Source organism: Pinus tabuliformis, chromosome 2_1 (genome assembly GCF_031772625.1).
Source record: "Pinus tabuliformis cultivar Carrire ecotype Pingquan chromosome 2_1, CPIR1, whole genome shotgun sequence".
Taxonomy (NCBI): Eukaryota; Viridiplantae; Streptophyta; class Pinopsida; order Pinales; family Pinaceae; genus Pinus; species Pinus tabuliformis.
The window spans coordinates 32,605,781-32,625,035 of record NC_142299.1 but is presented as its reverse complement, the minus strand read 5'-3'; positions in this window follow the sequence as shown (position 1 = coordinate 32,625,035).

Here is a 19,255-nt window from a genome sequence, read left to right as displayed (position 1 = left end):
GACGAATCCCGTCCTTAGAAACCACAAATCCAAGTAAGCGACCAGAGCCGACGCAAAACACACACTTATGTGGATTGAGTCTTATCTTGTAATGTCGGCAACGTAGAAATATTGCTTTCAAATGCAGCGGATGATCAGTCCGCTTCCGCGAATGAGCCGGAAGATCGTCGAGGTAAGGTTGAACGATGTTCTTGATGTCATGGAAGGCATAATTCATTGCCCTCTGAAACGTCGCCCCTGCGTTCTTTAAACCAAAGGGTAATTTTCGATAAGCGAATGTGCCCCATGGACAGATGAATGCAGTCTTAGACTGGTCCTGTGGGCGGATATTTATTTGATTATACCCGGAAAATCCATCCATAAAGGAAAAGATTTCACATCCGGCGCATTCATCAATTATCTGGTCGATGAAGGGTGTAGGGTAGTTGTCCTTTGGACAAGCTTTGTTTACATCCCTATAGTCGATGCACACTCTTATTGTCCCTTGTTTTTTCATAACAGGGACAATATTCGATACCCAATCGGTTAGAGGAACCGGGTAGATGAATCCAGCATGGAGGAGTTTTTCAACTTCCGCCTTAATGGCAGCGGATTTCTTCGGATGTACCTGCCGAAGCCGTTGTCTTACTGGTTTGACATCAGGATACATTTTAATTTCATGTTCAACTATGCTCGAGTCAATGCCTGGCATTTCATCATATGACCATGCAAAGACATCTCTAAATTCGCGAAAGAGAGCACTATATATTTCTAGTTCTGAAGGGGAACAACTTTTGCCGACATGAATATTCTCAACAACATCAGATTTTGTCGAGATATTTATGGCTATGGTCTCTTCAATATTGGATAGGTTTCTTTCTGAATCCACCTTATTTACAGTATTTGTTAGGAATTCGAATACTGAAGGATGGTATAGGTCGTGATGAGTATCTTCTTCACATTCTGGAAGAAGGGAACGATGGTGGTTATCATTCCATGGTGCCCCCTCAATCATCATTGATTGCAAGATTCCTTCGTCAGTCCCATGAACTTTTGACCATGGATCTAATGGGGTACCATATTCTTCGGACCTATCTACCCAAACGCTTGACGAGCGTTCATTTGGGCTCGCCTCCCATGCCTGAAACATTGATTGCTACAATATTTCAATAGGGCTAGGGGGCAAAACCACTTGATGATCCATGACGACTTTGTCTTCTGCAACCTTTGACGAAGATACCATGTTGCATGTTGCTACAAACGGGATATTCCCTTCATGGAACGGAGGTGGCAACGCGAAAGTTCCCATCATTGTGGGATCTTTTAGCAAGCCTACTCCTATATCTTTTATTGAATGGTCGCTCCCATGGATCAGGGGAATGCTTCCAGTAACTTGTGAACCATTAGGGAGGAAATTCTGTTGGTCGACGATCGTAATCCCTCCTTCAAACGGGAATGCGATCTTCCTAAAATATGTCGACACTACAGCTGCCATGGCATATATCCATGGTCTTCCCAGTAGAATGTTATAGTCAAGATTGCCATCAATGACTTCAACATCAATCTCTACTGTTTTTCCTCCTAGTTCAACCTTAAAGTTATTTAGGATACCGTACGGAGTGTACGTCTTACCATCAAATGCTTTTAATGTCGTCGAAGATCGCGACAATGTTGGAGATCCAAGAGTTTTCCAGCAACTCATCGACATGATACATGTCGATGCTCCCTCATCAATAATCGTTCTATGAACAGTTTTGTTGAGTGCTTTCACTTGAATAAGGAAAGCTAATTGCGCTGGTAACTGAGGATCATATCCTTTGTGATCAAAGGATACAAGATTGGAATCTTTAGGATCCACTCCACCAATTGCTGATAACAATGCCTGCCTTTGGGATGGGCAATTTTGTAGTACCTCAAGAGTCGACATAGCAGATGGCGATTGGGCCAAATCCTCCACTACATTATAGTGTTGCGCCGCTCTGGCGCGAGGGTTGAATGTCGACTTGTGGACTACTCCCTTAGGCGGCTTTATTGTTAATTCATGCGTGAGGGGGGGTACAACTTCTGCCGAAGTCGTTGTCGAACTACTGGGTTGATCTTTCCCTTTGTCGTTCGACACCGGCGGATTCCCATAATCTTTATTCCTAGTCGATATCAAAGCATCACTTTGCTTAGAAACCGACAGCATAAGCACTTGAGACGGGGAAGCATTTCCACTATCAACCATATTCTGACCTGGGGTAGGAAACGGATCAGTCAACACAGCTGAAGTTTGGGAACTTTTTAGGAACCTCTTTAACTCAGCTTTGAACGGACAGTTCTTTGTTGAATGATTTTCATCACATATTTGACATGGAGGAAATTGTTTCTTTTGCCCAGGAGGGTTTGAAGAAGTTTTTTGAGGGGATGATCCACCTTGTTTCTTCTTCTTCCCTTTGTTTTGTTTCTTCTTGCTTCCTGGTTGATTGGAGTTTTTGCCTTTATCCGTAGATACAGCGTTTACCTCCGAAGCAAGAATCTCCTGATTTGCTTTTTGATTCGAAGTCTTACGGGCTTTCTTATTCGAATCCCTTGTCGACTTAGCGTTTGCAGTTCCAATCACGCCATCACCGGCGTGAGAGTCACTATTTGATCCGGGAGGAGGAGGGATTGAAAATTCCGGTCTGGGGGCATCAGGTATCTTATCATAGAGCGTGCCCGACTGAGTATACACTAAGTCCAAATACTGAGCACGAGCAATAACCTGCTCCTCTGTTACGACACCTCCCTTGGCCACATCTTCTGTAATTGCCGGCATAAGTGACTTTATAAACCACTCAGCTAATAGCTGATCTGGAACATAGGTCTTTACCATTCTTCGCCGACGACGCCACTCATGTATATGATCAGATATATGTGTGGCCGTTGTCTGCTTGAAATTGGTCAAGATTTATGTTCCAGTTTCGTACCTTATAGGTAACTGAAAGTGTGTTAAGAAAGTCGTGGCTAGGGAACTAAAATTGTCGAAAGAGGCTCTAGGTAATTCAATATACCATTTGGCCGTCGGACCAGTCAATGTCCTCTGGAAAAGACGAAGCCTTATTGAATCATCATTCAAGGTATTCGACGAACACCACAGATGGAATGTCATCACATGATTCGACGGGTCTTCGCCCGGATTTCCATTGAATTTAGGAATGTCCGAAGGAAGTTTGTGAGGAATCGCTGGCCACCAATGGGCATAGGTGATTGGATCGTTCGTCAATCGATGTAAATTTGGTAATTCTAAAGTCGCCACGAATGGCAACTGCTGATTCAGGTTTGGCGAGGCGTACCCAGGGTATGATGGGATCGCCTGAGCAGTAGGTCTTTGCATACCAGTATAATGCAACTGATGTTGATATGACTGATATGGTTGGTGGGCTTGGCCACTGTAAAGTGGTTGGTTTAACCCGTTCTGAATATAGGGTTGCCCACTATTCGCAAAGATCTGTTGCTCAGATCCCTGGTATACCTGTTGAAACTGAGGTTGTTGGTATTGCACCATCCATGGTTGTGAAGCCATGTTTTGTTGTGCAACACTAACCGACGGCCCAAGATGCGGGGTTATGGTCCCCGTTCGTATCTGTGTCGTCCCGGCAGTTGGCGATTGTGGTTGTGTTGCAGGGTCAATTGGCTGTTGCATTACAACTTGGGGTTGACATACAACAGGCATCGATTGAACTTGCGACACGGTTACAATTGCTGGCGTCGTTGGGATATGAGACATAGGTACACTTTGTTGCATAGAATATACAACTCTTGGTTGTTGGGGTAACATAGGTACCCAACCGCTCGTCGTTACTTCAGTCAAACCTGAATGTGGTTGAAAACTGCCGTATGGGTATCCTCCCGAAAGAGGAAGTGAAAGGGCATATTGCCCCCCATATGGTAACAATCCGGAGCTCAAGGGTATAGATGGTCTTTGAGGACTGGATGGCCCAAAATGATTCCCAAAGGGATCAATTTGTCTAGTTTCAACATAAGAATTACCGGGTATTATACCGGAAGAGCAAACTGGAACAGACCAAGTTGTCATAATAGTCCCTGGGTGGACTCCTTCTAGTTGATGAGAACTAGTTGGGACAGATGGTATGCCGGCAAACATCGTTGGAATGGAAGCAGGAGCTTCTGCTGTCGCTGTGTTGTTTGGCATAGTTCTAGATGTCGACGGTTGTTCAGACATTTTAAGTCTATCCAATAAACTTCCTAACGATTCTTCAGGAATTTCTTGTGGCGATAGACAAACTTCTGATGCAGAAGGAAAAAGAGTGGGACCTACTTCAAAATGAATTGGAGTATTTGCTTGCTGGTCCTCTACGATTTCTTCTATTGCGATCAGACCAGGAGGAAGAGGCAGACCGTCAGGCCCGTAATAGATTTCTGGTGCCGAAGAAGGGGTTGTTTCGACAGCGACAGTTGTTTGAACAACAAGACTCTGTGGACCGGTTTCAAATGGAACTGGTTCAGTTAAACAAGTACTTGTTTTCAGACCAGGATCAATACAATTGTCCTTCTGTTGCCGTTGAACTTCTTCAATAGAGGCAGGGATTCCAGAAATATTGGGAGTGACCAGAATCTCAGATGTTGTTGGAACTTCCGTTCTGACTTTAAAAGGAGATTTTGACCTGGTCCAGCGAGATCGCTTTGCTCGTACTACTTTCGGTTCCGGAGACAAAGATGGTCGACCTGCAAGCCTCCCTGAACGACGGGGTTTTAATTGACTTTCCTCCACGATTGTGGATTACTTGATCAACTAAAATACAAAAAGGGGAATTATGTTTCCGTATTGAATGAATTTTATTAGATGCTTTTAGACACAACTTTGCTTTTTCATGTTTTAAGAGTCGAGAAAAAGCTAAAGATGACTCTAGTCGCCTTCGATGTATTAACGAGCCCGAAGTGACAAATGCTCGGTTGGACCTTTTCAATTATAGAGTTTGAAAAGAGCCAAAAGAAACTGCTCTGGAGATCTAGGCAGAGGGTGTGCCAAACCTTTCGCGAAACCACAGAATACGTTTTACGGTACGGGTGGTCGATCTTCGTGAATGCTGTGTTCACTGCATCGCGATCAGTAGGGCGGTCGACACGGCTTCCTAAGGATAAAGGATAATTGCCTATAGGGGTCTCCCAATATACGCGACGGTACGCGGGAGCTCAAATCCGTATTAGTGCTATCGTCCCTCAGGAGGAATCACCCACCTTCGTAGAGATCGACAGTCACTACGTTTAACGACGCCGGAACACGTCTCTACCTAGACCTCTATTGTGAGCGTTATGTTACAATGCGTTTTTAGATTCATTCAATATATTTTAAGTTGATCTTGTTTATCAGTTTGTCTTTCAGGATCACCACGAGATGTATTGGTACAAATTCCTAAATGCAGCTAAAATGATAAGCAAGCTTTCACAATCCTTTTAGCTTTGAAAATCCTAACTACTGAGGGGAGAGAAAAACAATATCTTTCCACACAGAGCACAAAGCACAAACTAATGCACTTTCTCCTAGATCAGACACCCAAACTTATCAAAAATGCAAATGCAAGATGCATGTATTTCTTTTCTTTTCCTTTAATGTTGATGCTTAACAAAAGGAAAACTGTTGTATGACTTTTGAATTCAATTTGAAGCGTAAACAAACAAGTATTGTCTAAATGAAAAGACGCTTTACAGTTACTTGTTTTACACCAAAAATATATGAATCTAAACCATAAAGTGAAAACAAACCAACTTAAACAGCTATGATCAGTACTAACACTAACTCATAAGATCGCAATCTAAGAGGCCACAGCTACTAAGTTCGTTTTTCACAATGGGAAATTGTAACTGAAACAAGAAATACTGAAAGAACGTTTACAATTTCATCACACAACTGAGGCGGAATAATGTCAAGGAGATGAGGTCTACAGCAAATACAATAACCAGCAAGCAATCAGCCAAAAACAAGTGCAAACAGGGCCAAGACACAAAGGAAGAGCTGAGCTAGACTAAGGCCAACTGGACCAGCGCAGGCACTAGTTCACCAGTTTCACTCTCAGCGCAGTTCCCGAAGGGACTACCTGCGTTGTAATGCAGACTGCCAGTGGACAGCCTGCACTGACTTACGAGAGTTACGTCTGCTAAGAATTCCGGGTCATAAAAAGCTCAAAAATGTACTGTTTTGACTGAAATAAAATGCTATGGGTTAAGTACAGGCTAAGGGATGATCAAGAGGATAAAGATCTATCACTAAGAGTAAGGATTCATCTGTAGATTAGCTCTTTAAATCTTGAATTTGCTCAGCAAAGGAGCAAGAGTAGAAAAACCCTCTACTTCGCTTTTGATAGAGTCAAAAGCTTTTCGATTCGGTACTCCTTTCTTCAAGAAATGAATAGCAAAATACTACAACAACAAGATACTAGGATCTCCCCAGTGGAGTCGCCAGTTTGTTGTGGGGAAAAGTATCCGATGCGGATGACACTAACCCTTTCTAAAGGTGACAGACTTTAGCAACAACTGAATGACAAAGTTTTCATGTTCATCTTTATGAAAGCACAGAGAGTATGGAAATAGGGTCAACCAACCTGGTGTCTTGCGCTTAGTCGATCCTTGTCCTTCTCTCTTTGTATCCGATTCCCAGCTCTTTGCTCTCCAAGCCGATCCAGCTACACACAGAATCTGCACAACAAAAGAGAGCAAACTACGAGATACAAGCAATCATAATTGAAGCATGGATTAGGTTGCATCAAATATACATGTAAACACAAAAGCATCTATGTAAAACAAGTATATAGGAGAACATGCAAACTTTATTGATAGAAAGTAACAGGGTTCCAGAGGAAGTTACAACCAATGATGTTGGCTCCAATCCAGCAGCACCTCCTCGGCAGCAAGAACTCTCTTCTTCACCTCTAGTAAAACAATCACCCAATAATCCTGGCAGTATACCAACAGCACCTCCTTGCTTATACAAAATTCCAGCCTCCTTAGACCTCATAGAAGAGCTCTATATATAGGAGGGAAGAGGAAAGGATGAGTCAGCTGGAGGCTGGCATATAGCTGACTAGTGTCCTCTCCATCTTCAGTTAATCTTCAGTTCCTGTGTCCACTTGGAGATCCTTGCTTACACATGGTGATCAAGTACCTCTTACTCATCACAGGGCGAATCTCATGACCCAAGTGTCAGTTTGGAAGCTTCCTGGGCAACTGACACCTTGCAGGATGACTGTGCCACTTGGCCAATCTCGCCCAGCGCAGGTAGCCTTCATTGTTTTTGACTTCCAGCGCAGGTACAGAGTGGGACAGTTGCAATACAGCGCAGAAGCTCAGTTAAGCAGCTGACATGATCCAAAATAAGCCTGTTCTGAAGTGTTTTCAGGTGGAGAACTGATTGGAAGTGCTGTTGATTGATGACCTTGTTCTTTTAGGGGTAAGAACAACATGTTTAGGGACTGAGGATCCCTGTAATTATCGACATTCCCTGCTCCTTGACGCGAGGCACAAAAATGTCTATAACAATGATGTAATGTAATGAGTCATTTTGTAAAGAAGTTGAAGTGTCATGAGGATAGTCCAAAGGTCAAAAAGCGGAGTTGAAGAGTCACCCCCTCTTATTATAAATAGAAGCTCATAACTCATGTAACCAGATTTTGGGAGCCAAGGGTTTTGCTAGGCTTAGGCTTAAAAGGATATTGTGAGTATTATGAAGAGCCTTGGCTTCTCCTTAGCGTAGAGAGAGTATACTTCTTTGGAGGATCAGGTGTACTTGACTTTAATGTTCCAGTATTGGGGCTACTGGTTCGTCAATAGTGTATGTATGAATGAAAATTTCAATAACAATAATAAAAGCAGAGGCAACACCCTTCCATGCCTATGTTGTGAATATAGTAGGACTATTCTTTTTGTATTTTCAATGTACGTTATTTAACTTACACTTATGCTTATGAACTATTTTGTTTTCATTTGTATGAATCTTGTTGAATGGTTTTCATTGTACTAACTCATCACTTTAAATTGTGGACTATTCCACATCTTAGCTTGTGATGTCATTACACTCATGTGTTCCTTTCAGGTTGTGTACTATTACAGGCTTCCAAGGGGTGCACATCCTTTTCCATTGAGAATGATTGAAATATGATTTCATTAATGTCAAAGGCAGTATCATGGAGATGGTTAGAACATGTAGTTATTGTGCATTGACAAGCATGTCAAAGCAGTGGAAAAGATTATAATTTTCCAAGAAAAATGGTGAACAAGTGTGTTTCAAGGAGAAAACACTTTCGAGCCATTTTTATTACAAAATATCATATCAGATGTATTTCACTGCCCAAAGCAGAGGGATGTAGTCAAGAGACAAAGGAAAAAGAGGAAAATTGACCAGACATCATCGACAAATCCTCGATCTAAATTCATGAACGTTATATGGAAGGATTCAGAGGTCAATCCTTTTGAGGATTTGACTAAATTATCTCAATTTGCAAGGGCATACACAACTGCCACAATTGATAAGGACACTGAAGTTAATATATTGATCAAAGAAAAAGATCAAAGAATTAGTTAGCTTGAAGAGCAAACAGTAGTAGAACAATAGAAGATTCATTGGATTGAGGAACAATTGGCAGAAGAAAAGCAAAAGAACGAGCAACTTAAACTGAAATTAAACCTGGCGAAACAATAGATCAACCAACATGCCATCCAAAAATAACAACAATTGCCCAACAGCTTGAACAACTTCAATTGACACATCAAGAAGGAATGAAGGCTAAGGAGGAGAAAATATCACAGCTGCAACTATACATATAATAGTTCAGAGATTATTCTAAGGTTGAGAACTTTAAGAAGGAAGCCCTAGAAGAAAGTGAGGCCTTATCGCAACAACTTAATCTACTTTGCCATAAAATATCTCTTGTTGATCCATTATTCATTATAACTACATCATTGATCGATCAAGCAGTCAATACTAGATTAGAATTTGAGGACGCAGATGATAAGGTCACAAATTTCGTCTCCTGGCAAAGCACAACAGAAGCCAGAGTTGCTAACCTACCAAAAATTTAGGAGTCACATAAAGAAATATTATTTTCAAAATGGGAAACATAGCTGATAAAGGAAGGGCTACTTCCAGAGCCAGGGCTACAATGCAAAATGCGATTGAGCTAGTAAATGATTATTTATATGGAGCCAATTTGATTTCTGATTGTTCCCCAAGGAAACTTCCAAAAGTGAGAGTGTTAGAAAATCAATGGAAGTAGGATTTAGCAACTAATGATGAAGAACTCAGCATAGTACAAAGCCTGACTTGGGATGCTTATTGGTCCTTTTTAGTCAAGCCGAATAGCCAACACATGACCATAAAATTCCTTGCCAATGTTGTTGATCACATGGTGCCCAAGCTTTCAGCTGCCACGTACACAGGACAACTGCACTCCACGATGAGTCATCCTCTGGAAATTCAAAGCATGCTCTCCATTTTTCAGTTGCATATACAGGAGAAGAAATAGATACAATGAATATTTTCAAAGGTAATTGCACTACTATTTTTGCAATTCAAATCCCAGATTTTAATGTTTATAGTTCCAACAACTCTAAGCGATTTTTGTTGACAATTTTTTTTTAATTCTATTATATAAACCCTTTCATGTTATTGAAGAAAGGGTGCTCAATTTGTACAAAACCTAGACTTGAGAAGTTGCACTTCTGCACTTGTAGATTTATTTTTTATGAGCAATGGATCAAGGTTTCAGATTTTTGTGAAAGAACCATTTCAAGACCTGCATTTTTGTATCTCCTGGAAGTTTCTGGAATAAAGAGGTGGAACTGGAATGTTATTTGCATATCAAGACTCAAATACATGCGGTATTTCTATCACTGTTCTTTTTTCCTTGATTTAATTAGCATTTCATTTAATTTTTTATTGTGAATGTATTCATAGGCTTCAAGAAATTCTATATTGAGTCACTTTTGAATGGTTTAGAGTTATTAAATCAGAGATATATGTCAGCAATATATATTATCATGTCATGCAATATGTTTTTTTTTTTATATCATTGTTTAAATGCATCTTTGTATAGATAAGCAAATCATCTATATGATTGTTTGTCTGCTATGAATTATAAAAAATCACATTGTTATAGGATTACCCAGCTTATATAGCTATATTTGTAAATTTTAAAGTCATAGATTAAATCATTTACCATCTTTGATATAAATTTTAAAACACTCATTCATTAAACCACACATTATTGGGAGACTCATCCCTTAATATCTAGTCGGAACCACCATTCCAAATAGAAAATGAAGAAAATGAATCCAAGAGAAGACATAGAGGAAGTGAATGTTCAGATGTATATTGAAAACAACCAGAAACGTATCTCATTTATTGGTAGAATCCATGCCCCATATGTATGGTTATTTAGTCTTTTGGATGTCTTGGGGAGAACACACCAGATCCCATCAATCAGTTCACTCACTAAATCCAAATCCAAGAACCAAGTTTGACAGGAGATCGAAAAGTACTTGGAGATGCTAAGACCAATTTCCACTAAGGAGGATTTAGAGCTAAACAAAACGAACATGCATAATTACATTGGTGGTCCTATCCAAATCATAACAATGTTTCTCATGCTTCAGAATGAACTTGATACTGGTTCCAATACATTGTACCTGGAGGCCTTGGAGGCTACAGTCTGCTTCCAGCTAGACACCATCATGTAGTTTGGGGACAACATCACGCAATATCAATATTGGCACCAATATGTGAGTTAGAAGTAGCAGGTGGAGGTTGTTGAGCTAGATTTCTCCTAGACTCAAGAATCATATTTTTTTTCTTGTTAGGCTGTGACGTTGTCTCTACCTTATTTTGTCTTAAATGGCTACAATTGTGAAATGTAATATTATTTGTAATCATGTTGTAAGTGAAATTCCAAGTTTAAATATTGTAAAACTAATAGCCATGATGTAATGTAATGAGTCATTTTGTAAAGAAGTTGAAGTGTCATGAGGATAGTCCAAAGGTCAAAAAGCGGAGTTGAAGAGTCACCCCCTCTTATTATAAATAGAACCTCATAACTCATGTAACCGGATTTTGGGAGCCAAGGTTTTGGCTAGGCTTAGGCTTAAAAGGATATTGTGAGTATTATGAAGAGCCTTGGCTTCTCCCTAGCGTAGAGAGAGTATACTTCTTTGGAGGATCAGGTGTACTTGACTTTAATGTTCCACTATTGGGGCTACTGGTTCGTCAATAGTGTATGTATGAATGAAAATTTCAATAACAATAATAAAAGTAGAGGCAACACCCTTTCATGCCTATGTTGTGAATATAGTAGGACTATTCTTTTTGTATTTTCAATGTACGTTATTTAACTTACACTTATGCTTATGAACTATTTTGTTTTCATTTGTATGAATCTTGTTGAATGGTTTTCATTGTACTAACTCATCACTTTAAATTGTGGAAAATTACACATCTTAGCTTGTGATGTCATTACACTCATGTGTTCCTTTCAAGTTGTGTACTATTACAGGCTTCCAAGGGGTGCACATCCTTTTCCATTGAGAATGATTGAAATATGATTTCATTAATGTCAAAGGCAGTATCATGGAGATGGTTAGAACGTGTAGTTATTGTGCATTGACAAGCATGTCAAAGGAGTGGAAAATATTATAATTTTCCAAGAAAAATGGTGAACAAGTGTGTTTCAAGGAGCAAACACTTTCGAGCCATTTTTATTACAAAATATCATATCAGATGTATGTGGAAATGGAATAGATAGATAGTGCTTCGATGAGATTTAAAATGGTATGTTGATGTCTAAAAATGGCTATTTGGAGAAAAAGATATTGCAAGTTAAAGTTGTAGGTTAAAAGTCATAGGTGAAAAGTCAAATTCCGTGTTGGGGTTATTTATCTCCAGACTTGATGATGGTTGGGCATTCTACCAGGTTTGGCAGAGATGTTGGAAAACCTCAATGGTTAAATGGTGGTCTAATATGCAGGCAATGTTGTTCTTTGTAGAAAGTTCTAGGCTAAGGAAGTGTGTCAAAGAATATCAAATGTTCTTTTAATTTTGGTTTGGATGACCAATACTTTAAACCACTAAACATATTGAAATCCTAATTATTTATGATATAATAAAAGGATTGATTCTTCATCTTTAACATAATTAAGCTTTAAAACGTTTATGAAAGGTAGAATGTTAATATGATATATTTGATTCCTTAAACATTAAAATAGATTATATAACTTGTCATATATAGATTACACTTGTAAAATCCTTTTATAGCGAAACAAAGCATATTTGAAGATAATAGTAACCAATAATTAAATTATGTAGAGGAATTAACTCAAATAAATAGTTTCAGTTAATTAATCTTTGTAATTGATTATAACTTCACAGGGGATTTAAGAAAGATTAATATTTAATCTTATCTTACACAGATTTCCTATTAATTCTCAACATATGTAGAAATAAATAAATATGGAAACATAATAAGAAACTAGAAAACTCATAGGAGAAGACAAGTTGCTTCAAAATGAGTACAAAATCCTTTTATTAATCTCAAAAATAGTTTAGAGAATTACAATCATGCATAATGGCTTATCACAAGTGTTCAACCCTTCATACTTCAAATTAGAAAGTATTTATAGGGTTTATTCTTAAAATATTTAATCTTAAAACCAAAATTTATTACAAAATATATTTTCCAAACTAATTTGGATTTATTACAAAAATAGAACTAGAAAAGAGGAAACCTAAACTGTTTTGAAATATTGCACAAAATTCGAGGATTGTTGCTGGCAACGAGAGCTATAAAGTTGTTGTTTTGTTTCTTGTTCTTGGAAATCTATTCTTTGTCGCTAAAAACATGGTATTCCTCTGCTAAAACTATGATGTATCTCACTTGATGAGTTCACAGAGTTTGTCCCATCATTTTTTATGAGCAATAGAAAACTTTAATAATTTTCTGTATAATTCATCCACTTCAAAAGTAGGCTTAGTTATAAGCATATTCGTTATAGCATGCCAAATTAATAAATCATAACTAAGAGCTTCTATGAGATATTTTTCAGTGATGGTTACTTTGATTTTAGCGAATTTAGCTTTATGTACTGCTATATCATGCAATCTCTATTGATATTCTTCCAGTGGAATTAGTTTATCAACTATACCCTGTACACCTACAAGTACTTTTACATGTAATGAATTAAATTTTTTGTGAAATTTTTTGATCTGCAGTTCTAAATTATGACATTTATTCTCCATTTATAGCATTACATTTCTTTTAGTATGGACCCTTCTCACCTCCAAGACAACTTCAGTTCTATCTGCAATACCATATTTTGCAAGCTCTTCTTTTGTCTCAGAATTCATAACCTTGATTATGTTTTTAGCACCTACTGGTTTTTGGTCAAGGTTTTCCTTTACTTCTGCCACTCCTTCCTTTGATTTCTATAACAACTCTTCTTGTTCAAAAATAATCTCAATTGAAGGTCAAAATTTAATAATTGATTCATTAATATTAAGCCAAATATTTTCTTTGGCCTAAGAAATGGTCTAAGCAATTACAAGTTCATTTTCATAAGTTTCTATTTTCTGTGTCAACTTATAAGTTTTCTGCAACTTGGCCAAGTATGCATTATCAATCTTAATCTTTCATTCTTGGAGATTCTAAAGTAGAGCTTTTAATTTCTCAATCTCTTGATACTTCAGTGCCAGGTATCCCATGGATTTTGATGAATCTATTGTTGCATCAGTGGACTGTGTATCCACTTTAACAATTGTTGATGTGGAAGTCCTGATTGTTGAAGTACCTTTGATAGATGTTGCTATGGGGATAGCTTCTTAAACATCCAACTATTGTTCTTTTTCCTTTAACAATGTCTCCATTTCAAATTTCATTTTTTTCTATCTGGAGATTTTGTTCAATTATCATTATGAACATATTCTCTTTTTCTATCTCTAATTGACCAAATCCTTTGGCCCGTGGATGTTCTATAGTAGGAGCCTTTAGTTGTATCCTTAATGCTTGAATATCAACATTCTTGGTCTTGATAATTTTTTCATCTTCTTTAAGATCATTAGGATGATATCCTAATTTTATTAGTAGATCTTCAAATGACTTATTGCTAGTATCTTTGGCCATTGATGACATTTCCTTAGTATTTAATTGTGAATGAATGTTATTTAGTGAAGCTTGTAGTTTTGAAGCTTGTAGTTTTCAAAGTAGAATATATCATTTCTCTAACCTACTTATGTAGGTCAATATGATCAATCGCATGAATCTATTTGGCTTAAAAAGAAAACATTGATGTTTTATAATTTCCTGCACCTCTAGGGGCTGGAACTTTGGGTTCTAAGAAAGCTACCTAAAATTGTCCCTTTTCAATATCGAGTGCAAACATAAGTCTGTGTTGGGTGGTAGAAGTTTGTTTCCAGAATTCAGAATATGTGGTGGCCTGCAATGCTTCATTCTTTATTTAAATCTCTTTCTACCTCGCATAAATGATTTTTTGTTCTGTATATTGAGAAACAAATGATATAGGAGAATATGTCAAAATGTCATAAATTCTTGGAAAGATAGAAGTATGAGAACCTATGAATATCATTGTTGCCTCCTATAAATTTATCTTTGAAAATACTCCTCTTTAGTATTAGTTTTCTTTCTTGTTTTAGACACTTGGAAGTCTATCTCTTGAATTTCTAAAACTGAAGGAAACAAATTTTTTGTTGGCCTCTTAATCTCTTTCTATTGAGGAATTGGAGTTTGTGAAGTTATTTGAATATAAATTTGTTCCTCTTCCTCTTGCAATGTGTTCTCCTACCACTCTTGATTTCCATATTGTTCTATTTCTGGCCTGGGTTTATGTGCATAAGGTGTGGTATTCTATTCTATTTTTGGATTTGGATATGAAGGGGATCCCTCCTAATACTTGTATACATCACATTTACATGAACAAAGAAATCAGGCCTATAAGACAACCACATAGATGAATGAATCCATCTCTCAAAGAAATTGTCAAAGATCAATTTAAAAAAAAATTAAGTGCAAATTTCATATACCCCATCTCTAACAGTAAATCGATATCTCACTTGGACATGGCTCCCAAAAAATATGGGAAATGGAGAATTTGTGTCGACTAAAACGAATTGAACAAAGGCACCTTGAGGGATTATTTTCCTATGCCTTTTATTGTTTAGGTGCTTGACACTCTATCAGGAAAAAGTATTTCTCCTTCTTGGATGGGTATAGGGGCTACAATGAGATCCAAATAGCCTTGGAAGAGAAAGAGAAGAATACTTTTACCTATCCATGGGGCACCTATTCTTATAGAGTTCTTCCATTTTTGTTGTGCAACACTCCGGCCACTATATTATACATGAATGTGTGGAAGTCTATATGGATGACATCGCAATGTATGATGTTGAATTTCAGTAGGCTCTAGAGAACTTCAAAAACGTTTTGAGTCATTTTCAAGAAACTCAACTGGCTCTTAGTAATATCAAATGTAAAATGATGCAATCTGCGGAAATTTTTTTGGGTCACCATGTGTCACAAGTAGGGATAAAATTTCACCCTAAAAAGGTTGAGGTAATATCACATAATTCAATCCCAACGTCGTAAAAGGAACTAAGAAGTGTTTTGGGACATGAAGGGTATTATAAGATATTTACTGAAAAATTCACTAATATTACAACATCCATGTTTAAACATCTCATTAAAGATGTTTATTTTCTATGGGATACTCATTTCCAAAATGCTTTTCAAGTACTGAAGGACACATTGTCAATTGATCCAATATTGAGAGGACCTACCTAGTCTCTCACTTTTCACATTTGTACTGATGCATAAGATACAACCCTTGGAGCTATCTAGGACAAAGGGAGAATCACATTCCTTATTCTATTTATTTCGTTACAAAAAATATCTCACCTTCAGAATTAAATTACATTGTTACCGAAAATTAATTACTAGTAGTAGTACGTGCTATCAACAAATTTAGGCACTATATTATTGGTTAAGAAAATTTTGTCCATAAATCTCACTTTGTTATTAGATTCCTTATGAATAAGTCAATCACTAATGGAAGAATTACTAGATGGCTACTCTCACTTCAAGAATTTAATATCACTGTGACTGATAGGCCTGGACAGGATAATTCAGTTGCAAATTTCTTGTCCCAAATGAATATTTCACGAGACATAGCTCCAATACTAGTTCTGGATGACTTCCCCGATGAGAATTTGTTTGCCATTTCAACACATACTCCTTGGTTTGCTGATGTGGCCAACTATTTGGTATCAGGCAGGCTACAACATAATCTATCTACTAGGGAGAAACACAACATTTTGTAGTGGAGTGAAAAATATTCTTGGATTGAAGGAGACCTGTACTGCACTGGACATTATTTGGCCATGAGAAGGTGTGTACAGGAAGATGAAATGTATGATGTCTTGTGAGCTTTCCATTGTGAACCCTGTGGTGGGCACTTTGTAGACAAAAGAACATCTTATAAGGTCCTACATCAAAGTTAATACTAGCCCCCTCTTTTTAAAGACACCAAAAGGTTTCTTTCTAGTTTCCATGCTTGCCAAAGAATGGGGAGGCTCGTTCCAAGTGACGACATGCCTCCTCAAACCAAGATACCAATATAGCCTTTTGAAAAGTGGGTATTGGATTTTGTGGGGCCCATTTCTCCCATGTCCAAGAATAAGAGGTACATATGAGTTTTTATTGATTATGTGATGAAGTGGGTGGAAGCTAAGGCTTTATATTATGCCACTGATAAATCTGTTGTAGATTTCCTCTTTGAAGAAATACTCACTCGGTTTATAGCGCCTAGAGAAATTTTCACCGGTGAGGGGACACAATTCACTTCCAAAATCGTAAAGGTTATCACTAAAAAGTAACATATAAAGCACGAAAAATCTACACCATACCACCATTAGGAAAATTGAGAGGTTGAATCTACTAACAAGTCCATTCTCACTAAAATAGTTCAGCTACACCATGACGCATGGGCTGACAGGTTTCCATAAGAATTATGGGCTTATCGAATAACATGGAAAAATGTGATAAGATATACTCCCTATGAATTAGTATATGGGAAGAAGGTGCTTCTCCCTATTCAGTTTCAGATAAAAACATTTTGAACTGCTACTCAACTTGGAATGGATCTAAATTAAGGTTAGAGAAAAAGAGTACTTCAGCTGAACGAACTTGATGAAACTAGACACGATTCCTTCCAAAGAACTATGTTGGTCCATGATAAAAGATCTTGATGACATGATAACTATATGAAGAAAAAGGTCTTCCAACCAAGGGATTGGGCAATATTGTATGATTGTAAGCTTAAATATTTCAAAGGGAAATTTTCAACTAGATGGGTGGGGCCCTATGAAATGGAGGAATTCTTCGATAATGGCTCAGTAAGGATTAAAACCATTCATGATGATCGAAATTCATTTATGGTAAATGGCCACATGCTAAAAATCTACCACCCCTCACTTTCGTGACAAGAATTTTTATAGAATGTGATATAGGATCTAGGAATGGAGTCAGTTCAAAATGGGGATGTAGCTTCTGCTAGTTCTTGTTCATAAAATTGATTTTTTTTTTTATTACATATATATATATATATATAGATATAGAACAATGGGCTGACCTTTGTTTTCCTCCGCAACTCACATAGAATAAAAAGGACATCTGTTAAGGTGAGGTTTATTCCTTTATTTGGACTTGACATATTATTTATGGAAATATATATTTTACTATGACAGTTCCAGATTTCCCAAAATTGAATGTTCTGAGCATTAAATGGCCCAGTCTTTTTAATATTAATGGGACAATAGTAGTTAGGTATCTATTGAGCACAAAATTATTCTTTTATGGGTTCAACAAAGTAAGTACATAAAAGAAACTTCATGGGGTCTTCTTTGGGTTTTTCAGACTCTCTAAAATTGAATACCCTGAGCATCAACTAGCTCAATCTCATTAAATTTATGAGGAAACGATAGATAGGGCTCTAATGAGTACAAAAATATTCTTTTTTGGGCTTAGCAGAATATGTACGAAGAAGACATCCCCTTGGAGTATTATTTTACACATTTCAAAATCCCAATAGCTGAAATAAAAACGGCAGTGAATACTCCAGGTCTGGTCAAAATCTATAGAACGACAGTAAGAGATTTTTCTATAGCAAGTAGAAGTCAAATTTTAGTCACAATTCCTAATGTTGTCCTACATGAAGCTTCAAGGAAGCTTTATGTTCATTATTTTTCCAATACAATTATAATTTCTCACTCTTTATATGACTGATGAGTAAGTTCTGTTAGTGTTAGTCTTTGCAGCCTTCCTCCAGTGATCAAACATTCTCTTACAAAGTGATTTTAAGGTGTCAAGGTCAAATTTTGTCATTTCAGTGAGTCTTCAAGTAAAATTTGGTCACTGGGCGTTAGGTTTAGGGTTTGATTTTACTCCTTTCAAAGTTGTCCAAATGTCAGTTCTTGTCACTGTTCAGCTAAGTGTACCTTCATTCAGAGGGTCTTCATCATCATGTTAAGTTCCACTGGGTAATTTTACGCCTTGCTCATGCTTCAGTTGCGCCTAGATAAGGTCATTTCCCTCTCCTAGGGTTTTGCAGGCATTTTCTCTTAGATGGTCAAATCATTAGCAAAATTCGTATCTTGATGTTCATACACCTTCCCCTATCCTTAATGTACCTTATTAAACATTTCCCATCACTGAGATCCCCCAAATTCCTCATTTTCGCACAAACCCTAGTTTCTTGCTACAAACCGTATTTTCTAGGCTAGGCCTGTGTTTAGCCCTTTTCGACCCCTTTCCCTCACTCAATTTCAGAGATTCCACTTTCCCCTATTTCCTAACATCCCTCCCTACTTCCCAAAATTTTCTCATGAATTTAGAAGCCCCTTATCCCCTTCATTTCCCTTGATTTCGACAAATCCCTTGTTCCACACATCCAGGTAGGTTTTACTCAAATGATGTTTTTGAGCAAGGAAAGATGAATTTGGAAAAACCGAGAGACTGTTTCGTCCACAACAGGCCAAGGAAGAAAAAACTCCTTCACTTTTTACACAAGTGTCATGGTCTTAGAGAAATGTCAAATATACAATCACCTCGGGAGAATTGATGCACCTTTGTGGAGACCTTGGGAAAATCACGTTTTCTCCTAGCTTGGTTGTCCAGATGACTTCCTTAATGATTCAAATGATAACTAGACACAAATCGATTTCCAATGAGCTATTATGAGCTCAATTTGG